The sequence below is a fragment of the Atractosteus spatula genome, unplaced genomic scaffold, assembly GCF_055471065.1.
Source record: "Atractosteus spatula isolate fAtrSpa1 unplaced genomic scaffold, fAtrSpa1.hap1 Scaffold_103, whole genome shotgun sequence".
NCBI lineage: Eukaryota > Metazoa > Chordata > Actinopteri > Semionotiformes > Lepisosteidae > Atractosteus > Atractosteus spatula.
Genome location: NW_028296657.1, coordinates 26050 through 40275, shown reverse-complemented (window position 1 = coordinate 40275; position 14226 = coordinate 26050). Strand labels below are relative to the sequence as shown.

General features: G+C 52.9%; 23 non-coding genes across 23 annotated transcripts; all 23 read right to left on the bottom strand.

The window, feature by feature from the left end:
• Nucleotides 1-222: 222 nt before the first annotated feature.
• Nucleotides 223-341, bottom strand: LOC148810067 (5S ribosomal RNA). The gene has a single exon (XR_016086828.1). It is a non-coding gene; the product is annotated as a 5S ribosomal RNA (ribosomal RNA).
• Nucleotides 342-878: 537 nt separating this feature from the next.
• LOC148810066 (5S ribosomal RNA) lies at nucleotides 879-997 on the bottom strand. Its single transcript, XR_016086827.1, has one exon. It is a non-coding gene; the product is annotated as a 5S ribosomal RNA (ribosomal RNA).
• A 456-nt stretch (nucleotides 998-1453) lies between these two features.
• On the bottom strand, nucleotides 1454-1572 carry LOC148810065 (5S ribosomal RNA). The gene has a single exon (XR_016086826.1). It is a non-coding gene; the product is annotated as a 5S ribosomal RNA (ribosomal RNA).
• Nucleotides 1573-2028: 456 nt separating this feature from the next.
• Nucleotides 2029-2147, bottom strand: LOC148810064 (5S ribosomal RNA). The gene has a single exon (XR_016086825.1). It is a non-coding gene; the product is annotated as a 5S ribosomal RNA (ribosomal RNA).
• A 456-nt stretch (nucleotides 2148-2603) lies between these two features.
• On the bottom strand, nucleotides 2604-2722 carry LOC148810063 (5S ribosomal RNA). The gene has a single exon (XR_016086824.1). It is a non-coding gene; the product is annotated as a 5S ribosomal RNA (ribosomal RNA).
• A 537-nt stretch (nucleotides 2723-3259) lies between these two features.
• Nucleotides 3260-3378, bottom strand: LOC148810062 (5S ribosomal RNA). Its single transcript, XR_016086822.1, has one exon. It is a non-coding gene; the product is annotated as a 5S ribosomal RNA (ribosomal RNA).
• A 537-nt stretch (nucleotides 3379-3915) lies between these two features.
• On the bottom strand, nucleotides 3916-4034 carry LOC148810061 (5S ribosomal RNA). Its single transcript, XR_016086821.1, has one exon. It is a non-coding gene; the product is annotated as a 5S ribosomal RNA (ribosomal RNA).
• Nucleotides 4035-4571: 537 nt separating this feature from the next.
• LOC148810060 (5S ribosomal RNA) lies at nucleotides 4572-4690 on the bottom strand. The gene has a single exon (XR_016086820.1). It is a non-coding gene; the product is annotated as a 5S ribosomal RNA (ribosomal RNA).
• A 537-nt stretch (nucleotides 4691-5227) lies between these two features.
• LOC148810059 (5S ribosomal RNA) lies at nucleotides 5228-5346 on the bottom strand. The gene has a single exon (XR_016086819.1). It is a non-coding gene; the product is annotated as a 5S ribosomal RNA (ribosomal RNA).
• A 537-nt stretch (nucleotides 5347-5883) lies between these two features.
• LOC148810058 (5S ribosomal RNA) lies at nucleotides 5884-6002 on the bottom strand. Its single transcript, XR_016086995.1, has one exon. It is a non-coding gene; the product is annotated as a 5S ribosomal RNA (ribosomal RNA).
• A 456-nt stretch (nucleotides 6003-6458) lies between these two features.
• On the bottom strand, nucleotides 6459-6577 carry LOC148810057 (5S ribosomal RNA). Its single transcript, XR_016086818.1, has one exon. It is a non-coding gene; the product is annotated as a 5S ribosomal RNA (ribosomal RNA).
• Nucleotides 6578-7114: 537 nt separating this feature from the next.
• On the bottom strand, nucleotides 7115-7233 carry LOC148810056 (5S ribosomal RNA). The gene has a single exon (XR_016087036.1). It is a non-coding gene; the product is annotated as a 5S ribosomal RNA (ribosomal RNA).
• A 537-nt stretch (nucleotides 7234-7770) lies between these two features.
• Nucleotides 7771-7889, bottom strand: LOC148810055 (5S ribosomal RNA). The gene has a single exon (XR_016087035.1). It is a non-coding gene; the product is annotated as a 5S ribosomal RNA (ribosomal RNA).
• Nucleotides 7890-8345: 456 nt separating this feature from the next.
• Nucleotides 8346-8464, bottom strand: LOC148810054 (5S ribosomal RNA). Its single transcript, XR_016087034.1, has one exon. It is a non-coding gene; the product is annotated as a 5S ribosomal RNA (ribosomal RNA).
• A 456-nt stretch (nucleotides 8465-8920) lies between these two features.
• Nucleotides 8921-9039, bottom strand: LOC148810053 (5S ribosomal RNA). Its single transcript, XR_016087033.1, has one exon. It is a non-coding gene; the product is annotated as a 5S ribosomal RNA (ribosomal RNA).
• A 537-nt stretch (nucleotides 9040-9576) lies between these two features.
• On the bottom strand, nucleotides 9577-9695 carry LOC148810052 (5S ribosomal RNA). Its single transcript, XR_016087032.1, has one exon. It is a non-coding gene; the product is annotated as a 5S ribosomal RNA (ribosomal RNA).
• Nucleotides 9696-10232: 537 nt separating this feature from the next.
• LOC148810051 (5S ribosomal RNA) lies at nucleotides 10233-10351 on the bottom strand. Its single transcript, XR_016087030.1, has one exon. It is a non-coding gene; the product is annotated as a 5S ribosomal RNA (ribosomal RNA).
• Nucleotides 10352-10807: 456 nt separating this feature from the next.
• LOC148810050 (5S ribosomal RNA) lies at nucleotides 10808-10926 on the bottom strand. The gene has a single exon (XR_016087029.1). It is a non-coding gene; the product is annotated as a 5S ribosomal RNA (ribosomal RNA).
• A 537-nt stretch (nucleotides 10927-11463) lies between these two features.
• Nucleotides 11464-11582, bottom strand: LOC148810049 (5S ribosomal RNA). The gene has a single exon (XR_016087028.1). It is a non-coding gene; the product is annotated as a 5S ribosomal RNA (ribosomal RNA).
• A 537-nt stretch (nucleotides 11583-12119) lies between these two features.
• Nucleotides 12120-12238, bottom strand: LOC148810048 (5S ribosomal RNA). The gene has a single exon (XR_016087027.1). It is a non-coding gene; the product is annotated as a 5S ribosomal RNA (ribosomal RNA).
• A 537-nt stretch (nucleotides 12239-12775) lies between these two features.
• LOC148810047 (5S ribosomal RNA) lies at nucleotides 12776-12894 on the bottom strand. Its single transcript, XR_016087026.1, has one exon. It is a non-coding gene; the product is annotated as a 5S ribosomal RNA (ribosomal RNA).
• Nucleotides 12895-13431: 537 nt separating this feature from the next.
• LOC148810046 (5S ribosomal RNA) lies at nucleotides 13432-13550 on the bottom strand. The gene has a single exon (XR_016087025.1). It is a non-coding gene; the product is annotated as a 5S ribosomal RNA (ribosomal RNA).
• Nucleotides 13551-14006: 456 nt separating this feature from the next.
• LOC148810045 (5S ribosomal RNA) lies at nucleotides 14007-14125 on the bottom strand. The gene has a single exon (XR_016087024.1). It is a non-coding gene; the product is annotated as a 5S ribosomal RNA (ribosomal RNA).
• Between the last annotated feature and the right edge of the window lie 101 nt (nucleotides 14126-14226).

Below are 14226 nucleotides of genomic sequence, written 5' to 3'. Positions count from 1 at the left end.
ACAGCCGAAGCGCTGTGTCTCTTTTCAGCTGGCGATAAACCTTTCCTCGATCCTTTGCGGACTTGTAAAACTGTTCATGATCAGAATAAAAAACGCTCACGCTAATACACAAGCACCCGTGTCTCGCCAAAGCTGACAAATAAACAGACGGACAAGCCGCACTGCACGTGTGAACAGGGGAATGAGCGAGCGAGCGGGGATAGGGCGCCTCCTGCGCTTAAAAGCTTACAGCACCTGGTATTCCCAGGCGGTCTCCCATCCAAGTACTAACCAGGCCCATCCCTGTTTAGCTTCCGAGATCAGACGAGATCAGGCGTGCTCAAGGGGGTGTGGCCGTAAGCGAGAGCAAGGCTCGCTGGCACCCTTCTTATAGAGAGGACAGCTCCGTCACCTCTTTTACGACGCTGCTTTTTTTCCCTTGCGTTTTTCTCTTCTTCCCACGTTCTCTCTCTTCACTGCCTTCGTCCCCGCTCTATTTCACTTCAGCCTTTCACTCTTGCTTCCTTCCAATGAGGACGGAGCTGCGGGAGAAAGGGCGCTATAGAGGATCGCTGTGGAGAGCTGCTGCTGTGCTTTGACATCTGAGCTCTGTGGAAAACGATCTCAATACAATTCTGAAAAACGCGACTCCCCGAACGCCAGCCGAACAAGTCTCCACAGCCGAAGCGCTGTGTCTCTTTTCAGCTGGCGATAAACCTTTCCTCGATCCTTTGCGGACTTGTAAAACTGTTCATGATCAGAATAAAAAACGCTCACGCTAATACACAAGCACCCGTGTCTCGCCAAAGCTGACAAATAAACAGACGGACAAGCCGCACTGCACGTGTGAACAGGGGAATGAGCGAGCGAGCGGGGATAGGGCGCCTCCTGCGCTTAAAAGCTTACAGCACCTGGTATTCCCAGGCGGTCTCCCATCCAAGTACTAACCAGGCCCATCCCTGTTTAGCTTCCGAGATCAGACGAGATCAGGCGTGCTCAAGGGGGTGTGGCCGTAAGCGAGAGCAAGGCTCGCTGGCACCCTTCTTATAGAGAGGACAGCTCCGTCACCTCTTTTACGACGCTGCTTTTTTCTTGCTTCCTTCCAATGAGGACGGAGCTGCGGGAGAAAGGGCGCTATAGAGGATCGCTGTGGAGAGCTGCTGCTGTGCTTTGACATCTGAGCTCTGTGGAAAACGATCTCAATACAATTCTGAAAAACGCGACTCCCCGAACGCCAGCCGAACAAGTCTCCACAGCCGAAGCGCTGTGTCTCTTTTCAGCTGGCGATAAACCTTTCCTCGATCCTTTGCGGACTTGTAAAACTGTTCATGATCAGAATAAAAAACGCTCACGCTAATACACAAGCACCCGTGTCTCGCCAAAGCTGACAAATAAACAGACGGACAAGCCGCACTGCACGTGTGAACAGGGGAATGAGCGAGCGAGCGGGGATAGGGCGCCTCCTGCGCTTAAAAGCTTACAGCACCTGGTATTCCCAGGCGGTCTCCCATCCAAGTACTAACCAGGCCCATCCCTGTTTAGCTTCCGAGATCAGACGAGATCAGGCGTGCTCAAGGGGGTGTGGCCGTAAGCGAGAGCAAGGCTCGCTGGCACCCTTCTTATAGAGAGGACAGCTCCGTCACCTCTTTTACGACGCTGCTTTTTTCTTGCTTCCTTCCAATGAGGACGGAGCTGCGGGAGAAAGGGCGCTATAGAGGATCGCTGTGGAGAGCTGCTGCTGTGCTTTGACATCTGAGCTCTGTGGAAAACGATCTCAATACAATTCTGAAAAACGCGACTCCCCGAACGCCAGCCGAACAAGTCTCCACAGCCGAAGCGCTGTGTCTCTTTTCAGCTGGCGATAAACCTTTCCTCGATCCTTTGCGGACTTGTAAAACTGTTCATGATCAGAATAAAAAACGCTCACGCTAATACACAAGCACCCGTGTCTCGCCAAAGCTGACAAATAAACAGACGGACAAGCCGCACTGCACGTGTGAACAGGGGAATGAGCGAGCGAGCGGGGATAGGGCGCCTCCTGCGCTTAAAAGCTTACAGCACCTGGTATTCCCAGGCGGTCTCCCATCCAAGTACTAACCAGGCCCATCCCTGTTTAGCTTCCGAGATCAGACGAGATCAGGCGTGCTCAAGGGGGTGTGGCCGTAAGCGAGAGCAAGGCTCGCTGGCACCCTTCTTATAGAGAGGACAGCTCCGTCACCTCTTTTACGACGCTGCTTTTTTCTTGCTTCCTTCCAATGAGGACGGAGCTGCGGGAGAAAGGGCGCTATAGAGGATCGCTGTGGAGAGCTGCTGCTGTGCTTTGACATCTGAGCTCTGTGGAAAACGATCTCAATACAATTCTGAAAAACGCGACTCCCCGAACGCCAGCCGAACAAGTCTCCACAGCCGAAGCGCTGTGTCTCTTTTCAGCTGGCGATAAACCTTTCCTCGATCCTTTGCGGACTTGTAAAACTGTTCATGATCAGAATAAAAAACGCTCACGCTAATACACAAGCACCCGTGTCTCGCCAAAGCTGACAAATAAACAGACGGACAAGCCGCACTGCACGTGTGAACAGGGGAATGAGCGAGCGAGCGGGGATAGGGCGCCTCCTGCGCTTAAAAGCTTACAGCACCTGGTATTCCCAGGCGGTCTCCCATCCAAGTACTAACCAGGCCCATCCCTGTTTAGCTTCCGAGATCAGACGAGATCAGGCGTGCTCAAGGGGGTGTGGCCGTAAGCGAGAGCAAGGCTCGCTGGCACCCTTCTTATAGAGAGGACAGCTCCGTCACCTCTTTTACGACGCTGCTTTTTTTCCCTTGCGTTTTTCTCTTCTTCCCACGTTCTCTCTCTTCACTGCCTTCGTCCCCGCTCTATTTCACTTCAGCCTTTCACTCTTGCTTCCTTCCAATGAGGACGGAGCTGCGGGAGAAAGGGCGCTATAGAGGATCGCTGTGGAGAGCTGCTGCTGTGCTTTGACATCTGAGCTCTGTGGAAAACGATCTCAATACAATTCTGAAAAACGCGACTCCCCGAACGCCAGCCGAACAAGTCTCCACAGCCGAAGCGCTGTGTCTCTTTTCAGCTGGCGATAAACCTTTCCTCGATCCTTTGCGGACTTGTAAAACTGTTCATGATCAGAATAAAAAACGCTCACGCTAATACACAAGCACCCGTGTCTCGCCAAAGCTGACAAATAAACAGACGGACAAGCCGCACTGCACGTGTGAACAGGGGAATGAGCGAGCGAGCGGGGATAGGGCGCCTCCTGCGCTTAAAAGCTTACAGCACCTGGTATTCCCAGGCGGTCTCCCATCCAAGTACTAACCAGGCCCATCCCTGTTTAGCTTCCGAGATCAGACGAGATCAGGCGTGCTCAAGGGGGTGTGGCCGTAAGCGAGAGCAAGGCTCGCTGGCACCCTTCTTATAGAGAGGACAGCTCCGTCACCTCTTTTACGACGCTGCTTTTTTTCCCTTGCGTTTTTCTCTTCTTCCCACGTTCTCTCTCTTCACTGCCTTCGTCCCCGCTCTATTTCACTTCAGCCTTTCACTCTTGCTTCCTTCCAATGAGGACGGAGCTGCGGGAGAAAGGGCGCTATAGAGGATCGCTGTGGAGAGCTGCTGCTGTGCTTTGACATCTGAGCTCTGTGGAAAACGATCTCAATACAATTCTGAAAAACGCGACTCCCCGAACGCCAGCCGAACAAGTCTCCACAGCCGAAGCGCTGTGTCTCTTTTCAGCTGGCGATAAACCTTTCCTCGATCCTTTGCGGACTTGTAAAACTGTTCATGATCAGAATAAAAAACGCTCACGCTAATACACAAGCACCCGTGTCTCGCCAAAGCTGACAAATAAACAGACGGACAAGCCGCACTGCACGTGTGAACAGGGGAATGAGCGAGCGAGCGGGGATAGGGCGCCTCCTGCGCTTAAAAGCTTACAGCACCTGGTATTCCCAGGCGGTCTCCCATCCAAGTACTAACCAGGCCCATCCCTGTTTAGCTTCCGAGATCAGACGAGATCAGGCGTGCTCAAGGGGGTGTGGCCGTAAGCGAGAGCAAGGCTCGCTGGCACCCTTCTTATAGAGAGGACAGCTCCGTCACCTCTTTTACGACGCTGCTTTTTTTCCCTTGCGTTTTTCTCTTCTTCCCACGTTCTCTCTCTTCACTGCCTTCGTCCCCGCTCTATTTCACTTCAGCCTTTCACTCTTGCTTCCTTCCAATGAGGACGGAGCTGCGGGAGAAAGGGCGCTATAGAGGATCGCTGTGGAGAGCTGCTGCTGTGCTTTGACATCTGAGCTCTGTGGAAAACGATCTCAATACAATTCTGAAAAACGCGACTCCCCGAACGCCAGCCGAACAAGTCTCCACAGCCGAAGCGCTGTGTCTCTTTTCAGCTGGCGATAAACCTTTCCTCGATCCTTTGCGGACTTGTAAAACTGTTCATGATCAGAATAAAAAACGCTCACGCTAATACACAAGCACCCGTGTCTCGCCAAAGCTGACAAATAAACAGACGGACAAGCCGCACTGCACGTGTGAACAGGGGAATGAGCGAGCGAGCGGGGATAGGGCGCCTCCTGCGCTTAAAAGCTTACAGCACCTGGTATTCCCAGGCGGTCTCCCATCCAAGTACTAACCAGGCCCATCCCTGTTTAGCTTCCGAGATCAGACGAGATCAGGCGTGCTCAAGGGGGTGTGGCCGTAAGCGAGAGCAAGGCTCGCTGGCACCCTTCTTATAGAGAGGACAGCTCCGTCACCTCTTTTACGACGCTGCTTTTTTTCCCTTGCGTTTTTCTCTTCTTCCCACGTTCTCTCTCTTCACTGCCTTCGTCCCCGCTCTATTTCACTTCAGCCTTTCACTCTTGCTTCCTTCCAATGAGGACGGAGCTGCGGGAGAAAGGGCGCTATAGAGGATCGCTGTGGAGAGCTGCTGCTGTGCTTTGACATCTGAGCTCTGTGGAAAACGATCTCAATACAATTCTGAAAAACGCGACTCCCCGAACGCCAGCCGAACAAGTCTCCACAGCCGAAGCGCTGTGTCTCTTTTCAGCTGGCGATAAACCTTTCCTCGATCCTTTGCGGACTTGTAAAACTGTTCATGATCAGAATAAAAAACGCTCACGCTAATACACAAGCACCCGTGTCTCGCCAAAGCTGACAAATAAACAGACGGACAAGCCGCACTGCACGTGTGAACAGGGGAATGAGCGAGCGAGCGGGGATAGGGCGCCTCCTGCGCTTAAAAGCTTACAGCACCTGGTATTCCCAGGCGGTCTCCCATCCAAGTACTAACCAGGCCCATCCCTGTTTAGCTTCCGAGATCAGACGAGATCAGGCGTGCTCAAGGGGGTGTGGCCGTAAGCGAGAGCAAGGCTCGCTGGCACCCTTCTTATAGAGAGGACAGCTCCGTCACCTCTTTTACGACGCTGCTTTTTTTCCCTTGCGTTTTTCTCTTCTTCCCACGTTCTCTCTCTTCACTGCCTTCGTCCCCGCTCTATTTCACTTCAGCCTTTCACTCTTGCTTCCTTCCAATGAGGACGGAGCTGCGGGAGAAAGGGCGCTATAGAGGATCGCTGTGGAGAGCTGCTGCTGTGCTTTGACATCTGAGCTCTGTGGAAAACGATCTCAATACAATTCTGAAAAACGCGACTCCCCGAACGCCAGCCGAACAAGTCTCCACAGCCGAAGCGCTGTGTCTCTTTTCAGCTGGCGATAAACCTTTCCTCGATCCTTTGCGGACTTGTAAAACTGTTCATGATCAGAATAAAAAACGCTCACGCTAATACACAAGCACCCGTGTCTCGCCAAAGCTGACAAATAAACAGACGGACAAGCCGCACTGCACGTGTGAACAGGGGAATGAGCGAGCGAGCGGGGATAGGGCGCCTCCTGCGCTTAAAAGCTTACAGCACCTGGTATTCCCAGGCGGTCTCCCATCCAAGTACTAACCAGGCCCATCCCTGTTTAGCTTCCGAGATCAGACGAGATCAGGCGTGCTCAAGGGGGTGTGGCCGCAAGCGAGAGCAAGGCTCGCTGGCACCCTTCTTATAGAGAGGACAGCTCCGTCACCTCTTTTACGACGCTGCTTTTTTCTTGCTTCCTTCCAATGAGGACGGAGCTGCGGGAGAAAGGGCGCTATAGAGGATCGCTGTGGAGAGCTGCTGCTGTGCTTTGACATCTGAGCTCTGTGGAAAACGATCTCAATACAATTCTGAAAAACGCGACTCCCCGAACGCCAGCCGAACAAGTCTCCACAGCCGAAGCGCTGTGTCTCTTTTCAGCTGGCGATAAACCTTTCCTCGATCCTTTGCGGACTTGTAAAACTGTTCATGATCAGAATAAAAAACGCTCACGCTAATACACAAGCACCCGTGTCTCGCCAAAGCTGACAAATAAACAGACGGACAAGCCGCACTGCACGTGTGAACAGGGGAATGAGCGAGCGAGCGGGGATAGGGCGCCTCCTGCGCTTAAAAGCTTACAGCACCTGGTATTCCCAGGCGGTCTCCCATCCAAGTACTAACCAGGCCCATCCCTGTTTAGCTTCCGAGATCAGACGAGATCAGGCGTGCTCAAGGGGGTGTGGCCGTAAGCGAGAGCAAGGCTCGCTGGCACCCTTCTTATAGAGAGGACAGCTCCGTCACCTCTTTTACGACGCTGCTTTTTTTCCCTTGCGTTTTTCTCTTCTTCCCACGTTCTCTCTCTTCACTGCCTTCGTCCCCGCTCTATTTCACTTCAGCCTTTCACTCTTGCTTCCTTCCAATGAGGACGGAGCTGCGGGAGAAAGGGCGCTATAGAGGATCGCTGTGGAGAGCTGCTGCTGTGCTTTGACATCTGAGCTCTGTGGAAAACGATCTCAATACAATTCTGAAAAACGCGACTCCCCGAACGCCAGCCGAACAAGTCTCCACAGCCGAAGCGCTGTGTCTCTTTTCAGCTGGCGATAAACCTTTCCTCGATCCTTTGCGGACTTGTAAAACTGTTCATGATCAGAATAAAAAACGCTCACGCTAATACACAAGCACCCGTGTCTCGCCAAAGCTGACAAATAAACAGACGGACAAGCCGCACTGCACGTGTGAACAGGGGAATGAGCGAGCGAGCGGGGATAGGGCGCCTCCTGCGCTTAAAAGCTTACAGCACCTGGTATTCCCAGGCGGTCTCCCATCCAAGTACTAACCAGGCCCATCCCTGTTTAGCTTCCGAGATCAGACGAGATCAGGCGTGCTCAAGGGGGTGTGGCCGTAAGCGAGAGCAAGGCTCGCTGGCACCCTTCTTATAGAGAGGACAGCTCCGTCACCTCTTTTACGACGCTGCTTTTTTTCCCTTGCGTTTTTCTCTTCTTCCCACGTTCTCTCTCTTCACTGCCTTCGTCCCCGCTCTATTTCACTTCAGCCTTTCACTCTTGCTTCCTTCCAATGAGGACGGAGCTGCGGGAGAAAGGGCGCTATAGAGGATCGCTGTGGAGAGCTGCTGCTGTGCTTTGACATCTGAGCTCTGTGGAAAACGATCTCAATACAATTCTGAAAAACGCGACTCCCCGAACGCCAGCCGAACAAGTCTCCACAGCCGAAGCGCTGTGTCTCTTTTCAGCTGGCGATAAACCTTTCCTCGATCCTTTGCGGACTTGTAAAACTGTTCATGATCAGAATAAAAAACGCTCACGCTAATACACAAGCACCCGTGTCTCGCCAAAGCTGACAAATAAACAGACGGACAAGCCGCACTGCACGTGTGAACAGGGGAATGAGCGAGCGAGCGGGGATAGGGCGCCTCCTGCGCTTAAAAGCTTACAGCACCTGGTATTCCCAGGCGGTCTCCCATCCAAGTACTAACCAGGCCCATCCCTGTTTAGCTTCCGAGATCAGACGAGATCAGGCGTGCTCAAGGGGGTGTGGCCGTAAGCGAGAGCAAGGCTCGCTGGCACCCTTCTTATAGAGAGGACAGCTCCGTCACCTCTTTTACGACGCTGCTTTTTTCTTGCTTCCTTCCAATGAGGACGGAGCTGCGGGAGAAAGGGCGCTATAGAGGATCGCTGTGGAGAGCTGCTGCTGTGCTTTGACATCTGAGCTCTGTGGAAAACGATCTCAATACAATTCTGAAAAACGCGACTCCCCGAACGCCAGCCGAACAAGTCTCCACAGCCGAAGCGCTGTGTCTCTTTTCAGCTGGCGATAAACCTTTCCTCGATCCTTTGCGGACTTGTAAAACTGTTCATGATCAGAATAAAAAACGCTCACGCTAATACACAAGCACCCGTGTCTCGCCAAAGCTGACAAATAAACAGACGGACAAGCCGCACTGCACGTGTGAACAGGGGAATGAGCGAGCGAGCGGGGATAGGGCGCCTCCTGCGCTTAAAAGCTTACAGCACCTGGTATTCCCAGGCGGTCTCCCATCCAAGTACTAACCAGGCCCATCCCTGTTTAGCTTCCGAGATCAGACGAGATCAGGCGTGCTCAAGGGGGTGTGGCCGTAAGCGAGAGCAAGGCTCGCTGGCACCCTTCTTATAGAGAGGACAGCTCCGTCACCTCTTTTACGACGCTGCTTTTTTCTTGCTTCCTTCCAATGAGGACGGAGCTGCGGGAGAAAGGGCGCTATAGAGGATCGCTGTGGAGAGCTGCTGCTGTGCTTTGACATCTGAGCTCTGTGGAAAACGATCTCAATACAATTCTGAAAAACGCGACTCCCCGAACGCCAGCCGAACAAGTCTCCACAGCCGAAGCGCTGTGTCTCTTTTCAGCTGGCGATAAACCTTTCTTCGATCCTTTGCGGACTTGTAAAACTGTTCATGATCAGAATAAAAAACGCTCACGCTAATACACAAGCACCCGTGTCTCGCCAAAGCTGACAAATAAACAGACGGACAAGCCGCACTGCACGTGTGAACAGGGGAATGAGCGAGCGAGCGGGGATAGGGCGCCTCCTGCGCTTAAAAGCTTACAGCACCTGGTATTCCCAGGCGGTCTCCCATCCAAGTACTAACCAGGCCCATCCCTGTTTAGCTTCCGAGATCAGACGAGATCAGGCGTGCTCAAGGGGGTGTGGCCGTAAGCGAGAGCAAGGCTCGCTGGCACCCTTCTTATAGAGAGGACAGCTCCGTCACCTCTTTTACGACGCTGCTTTTTTTCCCTTGCGTTTTTCTCTTCTTCCCACGTTCTCTCTCTTCACTGCCTTCGTCCCCGCTCTATTTCACTTCAGCCTTTCACTCTTGCTTCCTTCCAATGAGGACGGAGCTGCGGGAGAAAGGGCGCTATAGAGGATCGCTGTGGAGAGCTGCTGCTGTGCTTTGACATCTGAGCTCTGTGGAAAACGATCTCAATACAATTCTGAAAAACGCGACTCCCCGAACGCCAGCCGAACAAGTCTCCACAGCCGAAGCGCTGTGTCTCTTTTCAGCTGGCGATAAACCTTTCCTCGATCCTTTGCGGACTTGTAAAACTGTTCATGATCAGAATAAAAAACGCTCACGCTAATACACAAGCACCCGTGTCTCGCCAAAGCTGACAAATAAACAGACGGACAAGCCGCACTGCACGTGTGAACAGGGGAATGAGCGAGCGAGCGGGGATAGGGCGCCTCCTGCGCTTAAAAGCTTACAGCACCTGGTATTCCCAGGCGGTCTCCCATCCAAGTACTAACCAGGCCCATCCCTGTTTAGCTTCCGAGATCAGACGAGATCAGGCGTGCTCAAGGGGGTGTGGCCGTAAGCGAGAGCAAGGCTCGCTGGCACCCTTCTTATAGAGAGGACAGCTCCGTCACCTCTTTTACGACGCTGCTTTTTTTCCCTTGCGTTTTTCTCTTCTTCCCACGTTCTCTCTCTTCACTGCCTTCGTCCCCGCTCTATTTCACTTCAGCCTTTCACTCTTGCTTCCTTCCAATGAGGACGGAGCTGCGGGAGAAAGGGCGCTATAGAGGATCGCTGTGGAGAGCTGCTGCTGTGCTTTGACATCTGAGCTCTGTGGAAAACGATCTCAATACAATTCTGAAAAACGCGACTCCCCGAACGCCAGCCGAACAAGTCTCCACAGCCGAAGCGCTGTGTCTCTTTTCAGCTGGCGATAAACCTTTCCTCGATCCTTTGCGGACTTGTAAAACTGTTCATGATCAGAATAAAAAACGCTCACGCTAATACACAAGCACCCGTGTCTCGCCAAAGCTGACAAATAAACAGACGGACAAGCCGCACTGCACGTGTGAACAGGGGAATGAGCGAGCGAGCGGGGATAGGGCGCCTCCTGCGCTTAAAAGCTTACAGCACCTGGTATTCCCAGGCGGTCTCCCATCCAAGTACTAACCAGGCCCATCCCTGTTTAGCTTCCGAGATCAGACGAGATCAGGCGTGCTCAAGGGGGTGTGGCCGTAAGCGAGAGCAAGGCTCGCTGGCACCCTTCTTATAGAGAGGACAGCTCCGTCACCTCTTTTACGACGCTGCTTTTTTCTTGCTTCCTTCCAATGAGGACGGAGCTGCGGGAGAAAGGGCGCTATAGAGGATCGCTGTGGAGAGCTGCTGCTGTGCTTTGACATCTGAGCTCTGTGGAAAACGATCTCAATACAATTCTGAAAAACGCGACTCCCCAAACGCCAGCCGAACAAGTCTCCACAGCCGAAGCGCTGTGTCTCTTTTCAGCTGGCGATAAACCTTTCCTCGATCCTTTGCGGACTTGTAAAACTGTTCATGATCAGAATAAAAAACGCTCACGCTAATACACAAGCACCCGTGTCTCGCCAAAGCTGACAAATAAACAGACGGACAAGCCGCACTGCACGTGTGAACAGGGGAATGAGCGAGCGAGCGGGGATAGGGCGCCTCCTGCGCTTAAAAGCTTACAGCACCTGGTATTCCCAGGCGGTCTCCCATCCAAGTACTAACCAGGCCCATCCCTGTTTAGCTTCCGAGATCAGACGAGATCAGGCGTGCTCAAGGGGGTGTGGCCGTAAGCGAGAGCAAGGCTCGCTGGCACCCTTCTTATAGAGAGGACAGCTCCGTCACCTCTTTTACGACGCTGCTTTTTTTCCCTTGCGTTTTTCTCTTCTTCCCACGTTCTCTCTCTTCACTGCCTTCGTCCCCGCTCTATTTCACTTCAGCCTTTCACTCTTGCTTCCTTCCAATGAGGACGGAGCTGCGGGAGAAAGGGCGCTATAGAGGATCGCTGTGGAGAGCTGCTGCTGTGCTTTGACATCTGAGCTCTGTGGAAAACGATCTCAATACAATTCTGAAAAACGCGACTCCCCGAACGCCAGCCGAACAAGTCTCCACAGCCGAAGCGCTGTGTCTCTTTTCAGCTGGCGATAAACCTTTCCTCGATCCTTTGCGGACTTGTAAAACTGTTCATGATCAGAATAAAAAACGCTCACGCTAATACACAAGCACCCGTGTCTCGCCAAAGCTGACAAATAAACAGACGGACAAGCCGCACTGCACGTGTGAACAGGGGAATGAGCGAGCGAGCGGGGATAGGGCGCCTCCTGCGCTTAAAAGCTTACAGCACCTGGTATTCCCAGGCGGTCTCCCATCCAAGTACTAACCAGGCCCATCCCTGTTTAGCTTCCGAGATCAGACGAGATCAGGCGTGCTCAAGGGGGTGTGGCCGTAAGCGAGAGCAAGGCTCGCTGGCACCCTTCTTATAGAGAGGACAGCTCCGTCACCTCTTTTACGACGCTGCTTTTTTTCCCTTGCGTTTTTCTCTTCTTCCCACGTTCTCTCTCTTCACTGCCTTCGTCCCCGCTCTATTTCACTTCAGCCTTTCACTCTTGCTTCCTTCCAATGAGGACGGAGCTGCGGGAGAAAGGGCGCTATAGAGGATCGCTGTGGAGAGCTGCTGCTGTGCTTTGACATCTGAGCTCTGTGGAAAACGATCTCAATACAATTCTGAAAAACGCGACTCCCCGAACGCCAGCCGAACAAGTCTCCACAGCCGAAGCGCTGTGTCTCTTTTCAGCTGGCGATAAACCTTTCCTCGATCCTTTGCGGACTTGTAAAACTGTTCATGATCAGAATAAAAAACGCTCACGCTAATACACAAGCACCCGTGTCTCGCCAAAGCTGACAAATAAACAGACGGACAAGCCGCACTGCACGTGTGAACAGGGGAATGAGCGAGCGAGCGGGGATAGGGCGCCTCCTGCGCTTAAAAGCTTACAGCACCTGGTATTCCCAGGCGGTCTCCCATCCAAGTACTAACCAGGCCCATCCCTGTTTAGCTTCCGAGATCAGACGAGATCAGGCGTGCTCAAGGGGGTGTGGCCGTAAGCGAGAGCAAGGCTCGCTGGCACCCTTCTTATAGAGAGGACAGCTCCGTCACCTCTTTTACGACGCTGCTTTTTTTCCCTTGCGTTTTTCTCTTCTTCCCACGTTCTCTCTCTTCACTGCCTTCGTCCCCGCTCTATTTCACTTCAGCCTTTCACTCTTGCTTCCTTCCAATGAGGACGGAGCTGCGGGAGAAAGGGCGCTATAGAGGATCGCTGTGGAGAGCTGCTGCTGTGCTTTGACATCTGAGCTCTGTGGAAAACGATCTCAATACAATTCTGAAAAACGCGACTCCCCGAACGCCAGCCGAACAAGTCTCCACAGCCGAAGCGCTGTGTCTCTTTTCAGCTGGCGATAAACCTTTCCTCGATCCTTTGCGGACTTGTAAAACTGTTCATGATCAGAATAAAAAACGCTCACGCTAATACACAAGCACCCGTGTCTCGCCAAAGCTGACAAATAAACAGACGGACAAGCCGCACTGCACGTGTGAACAGGGGAATGAGCGAGCGAGCGGGGATAGGGCGCCTCCTGCGCTTAAAAGCTTACAGCACCTGGTATTCCCAGGCGGTCTCCCATCCAAGTACTAACCAGGCCCATCCCTGTTTAGCTTCCGAGATCAGACGAGATCAGGCGTGCTCAAGGGGGTGTGGCCGTAAGCGAGAGCAAGGCTCGCTGGCACCCTTCTTATAGAGAGGACAGCTCCGTCACCTCTTTTACGACGCTGCTTTTTTTCCCTTGCGTTTTTCTCTTCTTCCCACGTTCTCTCTCTTCACTGCCTTCGTCCCCGCTCTATTTCACTTCAGCCTTTCACTCTTGCTTCCTTCCAATGAGGACGGAGCTGCGGGAGAAAGGGCGCTATAGAGGATCGCTGTGGAGAGCTGCTGCTGTGCTTTGACATCTGAGCTCTGTGGAAAACGATCTCAATACAATTCTGAAAAACGCGACTCCCCGAACGCCAGCCGAACAAGTCTCCACAGCCGAAGCGCTGTGTCTCTTTTCAGCTGGCGATAAACCTTTCCTCGATCCTTTGCGGACTTGTAAAACTGTTCATGATCAGAATAAAAAACGCTCACGCTAATACACAAGCACCCGTGTCTCGCCAAAGCTGACAAATAAACAGACGGACAAGCCGCACTGCACGTGTGAACAGGGGAATGAGCGAGCGAGCGGGGATAGGGCGCCTCCTGCGCTTAAAAGCTTACAGCACCTGGTATTCCCAGGCGGTCTCCCATCCAAGTACTAACCAGGCCCATCCCTGTTTAGCTTCCGAGATCAGACGAGATCAGGCGTGCTCAAGGGGGTGTGGCCGTAAGCGAGAGCAAGGCTCGCTGGCACCCTTCTTATAGAGAGGACAGCTCCGTCACCTCTTTTACGACGCTGCTTTTTTCTTGCTTCCTTCCAATGAGGACGGAGCTGCGGGAGAAAGGGCGCTATAGAGGATCGCTGTGGAGAGCTGCTGCTGTGCTTTGACATCTGAGCTCTGTGGAAAACGATCTCAATACAATTCTGAAAAACGCGACTCCCCGAACGCCAGCCGAACAAGTCTCCACAGCCGAAGCGCTGTGTCTCTTTTCAGCTGGCGATAAACCTTTCCTCGATCCTTTGCGGACTTGTAAAACTGTTCATGATCAGAATAAAAAACGCTCACGCTAATACACAAGCACCCGTGTCTCGCCAAAGCTGACAAATAAACAGACGGACAAGCCGCACTGCACGTGTGAACAGGGGAATGAGCGAGCGAGCGGGGATAGGGCGCCTCCTGCGCTTAAAAGCTTACAGCACCTGGTATTCCCAGGCGGTCTCCCATCCAAGTACTAACCAGGCCCATCCCTGTTTAGCTTCCGAGATCAGACGAGATCAGGCGTGCTCAAGGGGGTGTGGCCGTAAGCGAGAGCAAGGCTCGCTGGCACCCTTCTTATAGAGAGGACAGCTCCGTCACCTCTTTTACGACGCTGCTTTTTTTCCCTTGCGTTTTTCTCTTCTTCCCACG